A 5,422-nucleotide genomic window follows, 5' to 3' on the forward strand; every position below is an offset into this window, starting at 1 on the left:
GGGGGGGATATGATCTCCATGTATAATACATAAGGGGGATATGATCTCCATGTATAATACATAAGGGGGGTATATGATCTCCATGTATAATACATAAGGGGGGATATGATCTCCATGTATAATACATAAGGGGGGATGTGATCTCCATGTATAATACATAAGGGGGGATATGATCTCCATGTATAATACATAAGGGGGGATATGATCTCCATATATAATACATAAGGGGGGATATGATCTCCATGTATAATACATAAGGGGGGATATGATCTCCATGTATAATACATAAGGGGGGGATATGATCACCATGTATAATACATAAGGGGGGGGGGGTATGATCTCCATGTATAATACATAAGGGAGGGTCCACAGGGGGGAGCCTTGGACCGCAAGGTGCCATTCCACTAACTTTTATACATAGGACCCCCCAATGGCTGATGGGATGTAGCATTTTAGAACATGTTCTCCTCTTGAGGGAAATTTGTCTCGACTGTAAGAAAGTGAAAATAGTCATTCTTATATCAGTGTACAGACCCGGGAACTCAGCACAGGGATGGTGGGAACCCCTCATAATGGGCACAGAGGGCGTATAGACCCGGGAACTCGGCACAGAGATGGTGGGAACCCCTCATAATGGGCACAGCGGGCGTATACACCCGGAAACTCAGCACAGGGATGGTGGGAACCCCTCATAATGGGCACAGCGGGCGTACAGACCCGGAAACTCAGCACAGGGATGATGGGAGTATTAGAAATAATGGAATACAGATTATTAGTAGCGACAGACAGTACCCGCCCCCAAAGCCCTGCCCCAATGGCCCCGCCCCCAGAACCCTGCCACAATGGCCCCGCCCCCCAGAGCTGCACCCCCACACAGCAGACATTTTCTGTATTTTAGATTCTCTTTATTATAAAACGATATGAAAATAAAAAACAAAATATTCATCGATGAGACACAACGCTCAGTCCTCTTCACACTGACACCATACCTGCCCCTCCCCCACATTGGGGGTCCCGGGGTCTCTGCCTGACACCAGTCCTGAATCTGAAAGTTCGGAGTCACAAAAGTTCTGTCAGGAAGAGAATGAAGTCCAGAATAAAGATGGCGCCGCTCCCCGCGCAGGTCTGAGTGCGCACAGGTGAGCACGGCGTTGGCTTTGCTGAGACGGGCTGCCCTTAGGTCCTCCCGGCTGACCTTTTGTCGCAGTGGGCGGGGCCTCGGGACGGATCAGGAAACTTCTAGTCGGAATCTTCATCCTCTTGCTTCGCTGACTCCACGGCCGTCGCCAGGTTCTCCTCCTGTCCCTTTAAACGCTCCCCTGTGGGGGGGGGGGGAATATTACTCACACAGAACACCGGGGAACAGAAATGTTCATAGAAATAAATGCAGCCTTTACAATGCCAGATATTACCTAGTGAAAGTAGTAGTGACACCATCAGTGTGCTGTATGCAGCTTAGATGATGTATAGGAAGACAGCGTCAGGTGACCAATGACACCCCCAATACTCCAGCTAAAGTATCCTGTTCCTCCCGCTGACACCAATGATGGGGAACTATTCCTCCCACTGACACCAATGATGGGGCACTATTCCTCCCACTGACACCAATGATGGGGCACTATTCCTCCCACTGACACCAATGATGGGGCACTATTCCTCCCACTGACACCAATGATGGGGCACTATTCCTCCCACTGACACCAATGATGGGTCACTATTCCTCCCACTGACACCAATGATGGGTCACTATTCCTCCCACTGACACCAATGATGGGACACTATTCCTCCCACTGACACCAATGATGGGACACTATTCCTCCCACTGACACCAATGATGGGGCACTATTCCTCCCACTGACACCAATGATGGGGCACTATTCCTCCCACTGACACCAATGATGGGGCACTATTCCTCCCACTGACACCACTGATGGGGCACTATTCCTCCCACTGACACCAATGATGGGTCACTATTCCTCCCACTGACACCAATGATGGGTCACTATTCCTCCCACTGACACAATGATGGGTCACTATCCTCCCACTGACACCAATGATGGGGCACTAATCCTCCCACTGATACTAATGACGGGGGCACTATTCCTCCCACTGACACCAATATGGGGCACTATTCCTCCCACTGACACCAATGACGGGACATAATTCCTCCCACTGACCACCAATGACTGGGACACTATTCTCCCACTGACACCAATGACGGGCACTATTCCTCCCACTGACACCAATGAAGGACACTATTCCTCCCACTGACACCACTGATGGGGCACTATTCCTCCCACTGACACCAATGATGAGGCACTATTCCTCCCACTGACACCAATGATGGGGCACTATTCCTCCCACTGACACCACTGATGGGGCACTATTCCTCCCACTGACACCAATGATGAGGCACTATTCCTCCCACTGACCCCAATGTTGGGGCACTATTCCTCCCACTGACACCAATGATGGGGCACTATTCCTCCCACTGATACCAATGGTGGAGCACTATTCCTCCCACTGACACCAATGATGGGGCACTATTCCTCCCACTGATACCAATGGTGGGGCACTATTCCTCCCACTGATACCAATGATGGGGCACTATTCCTCCCACTGACACCAATGACGGGACACTATTCCTCCCACTGACACCAATGATGGGTCACTATTCCTCCCACTGACACCAATGATGGGACACTATTCCTCCCACTGACACCAATGATGGGGCACTATTCCTCCCACTGACACCACTGATGGGGCACTATTCCTCCCACTGACACCAATGATGGGGCACTATTCCCCCCACTGATACCAATGATGGGGCACTATTCCTCCCACTGATACCAATGATGGGGCACTATTCCTCCCACTGACACCAATGACGGGACACTATTCCTCCCACGGACACCAATGATGGGGCACTATTCCTCCCACTGACACCAATGATGGGGCACTATTCCTCCCACTGACACCAATGACGGGACACTATTCCTTCCACTGACACCAATGATGGGGCACTATTCCTCCCACGGACACCAATGATGGGGCACTATTCCTCCCACTGACACCACTGATGGGGCACTATTCCTCCCACTGACACCAATGATGGGGCACTATTCCTCCCACTGACCCCAATGTTGGGGCACTATTCCTCCCACTGACACCAATGATGGGGCACTATTCCTCCCACTGACACCAATGATGGGACACTATTCCTCCCACTGACACCAATGATGGGGTACTATTCCTCCCACTGACACCAATGATGGGGTACTATTCCTCCCACTGACACCAATGATGGGACACTATTCCTCCCACTGACACCATTGATGGGACACTATTCCTCCCACTGACACCAATGATGGGGTACTATTCCTCCCACTGACACCAATGATGGGACACTATTCCTCCCACTGATACCAATGATGGGGCACTATTCCTCCCACTGACACCAATGATGGGACACTATTCCTCCCACTGACACCAATGATGGGCACTATTCCTCCCACTGACACCAATGACGGGCACTATTCCTCCCACTGACACCAATGTGGGGGGGGGGGGTTACTCTTAAGAGATGAAAAAATAAAAATAAAATTGTGTCTGAGTTCAAACATATATGGACCTAATTGTATACAGAAGTAGAAACACGCGGTGGCGGCGCTCACACATCACACATGTTGCCGCACATGCCGGAGTGAGAGCAATATTAAACGTGATCGATCCGGGCACCGCAAACCAATAAACGTGATTGATCCGGGCACCGCAAACCAATAAACGTGATTTAATTAATTTTTAATATTCAGAACTCCCCCCCCCCCCCCCCCCCATCCCCATGCTTTATTTTGTTGGGAAATCACTTCCAAAAACACCTCCCCTAGCGTTTCTGGCCACGCCCATCTTGAGAAAGAGCAGATGATCCATGTAGCGTTTACTTTCTGAAATCCATCTGCCCTTAGCTCAGGCATGCAGGCAAGGAGAGAGGGCGTGCTTAGCTCAGCAAACCCCCTCCTCCCCTCCTGAAGGCTCTTGGGATATGTGACATCATCGTGGCCTAGGCCAGAAACCAGGAAGCAACTGAAACAATATATAAAAAGGATCAAACAAGTAAAGTTGATGCACCTTCACCCCGGGGGAATGTTGGGTGAATTTTTCAAACTCACTTATCAGCTCTGCGATGGCGCGCTGCGTCCTCTTCTCCAGTTTCTCCAACTTCTTAGCTACGTCCCTCTTCAGGTCCCTGTGGGGAGACAAGAATGGAGGCAGAAGGAGGACACTCAGTTTTCATGCATGGAGTTAGCGCACAGGAAGTCAGCTTTGCATTGGAAAAGTTTGTCATGGTGGGCGGGACTGATCGGGAGTCTCCTGGCCTATCAATCACAGTGTTATGTCATGGTGGGCGGGACTGATCAAGAGTCTTCTGGCCTATCAATCATAGAAATATGTCATGGTGGGCGGGACTGATCGGGAGTTCTCTGGCCTATCAATCATAGAAATATGTCATGGTGGGCGGGACTGATCAGGAGCCTCCTGGCCTATCAATTATAGAAATATGTCATGGTGGGCGGGACTGAACGGGAGTCTCCTGGCCTATCAATCACGTTATGTCATGGTGGGCGGGACTGACCGGGAGTCTTCTGGCCTATCAATCATAAAATTATGTCATGGTGGGCGGGACTGAACGGGAGTCTCCTGGCCTATCATTTACAGAATGTCATGGTGGGCGGGACTGAACGGGAGTCTCCTGGCCTATCATTTACAGAATGTCATGGTGGGCGGGACTGAATGGGAGTCTTCTGGCCTATCAATCATAGAGATGTCATGGTGGGTGGGACTGAACAGGAGTCTCCAGGCCTATCAATCATAGAGATGTCATGGTGGGCGGGACTGACCGGGAGTCTTCTGGCCTATCAATCATAGAAATATGTCATGGTGGGCGGGACTGATCAGGAGCCTCCTGGCCTATCAATTATAGAAATATGTCATGGTGGGCGGGACTGAACGGGAGTCTCCTGGCCTATCAATCACGTTATGTCATGGTGGGCGGGACTGACCGGGAGTCTTCTGGCCTATCAATCATAAAATTATGTCATGGTGGGCGGGACTGAACGGGAGTCTCCTGGCCTATCAATCACGTTATGTCATGGTGGGCGGGACTGAACGGGAGTCTCCTGGCCTATCAATCACGTTATGTCATGGTGGGCGGGACTGACCGGGAGTCTTCTGGCCTATCAATCATAAAATTAAGTCATGGTGGGCGGGACTGAACGGGAGTCTCCTGGCTATCATTTACAGAATGTCATGGTGGGCGGGACTGAACGGGAGTCTCCTGGCCTATCATTTACAGAATGTCATGGTGGGCGGGACTGAATGGGAGTCTTCTGGCCTATCAATCATAGAGATGTCATGGTGGGTG

The 5,422-nt window shown here is 50.6% G+C and overlaps 1 long non-coding RNA gene across 1 annotated transcript; it reads right to left on the reverse strand.

Annotated features, from left to right (window-relative positions):
- Nucleotides 1-883: 883 nt before the first annotated feature.
- On the reverse strand, nucleotides 884-5,407 carry LOC149429080 (uncharacterized). The gene is made up of 2 exons (XR_016310614.1): nucleotides 4,170-5,407; nucleotides 884-1,319 (listed from the first exon to the last, which is right to left on the reverse strand). It is a non-coding gene; the product is annotated as an uncharacterized LOC149429080 (long non-coding RNA).
- Nucleotides 5,408-5,422: the final 15 nt, after the last annotated feature.

The sequence above is a fragment of the Staurois parvus genome, unplaced genomic scaffold (assembly GCF_062004578.1).
Source record: "Staurois parvus isolate SC_StPar_1 unplaced genomic scaffold, SC_StPar_1.0 ptg002820l, whole genome shotgun sequence".
Taxonomy (NCBI): Eukaryota; Metazoa; Chordata; class Amphibia; order Anura; family Ranidae; genus Staurois; species Staurois parvus.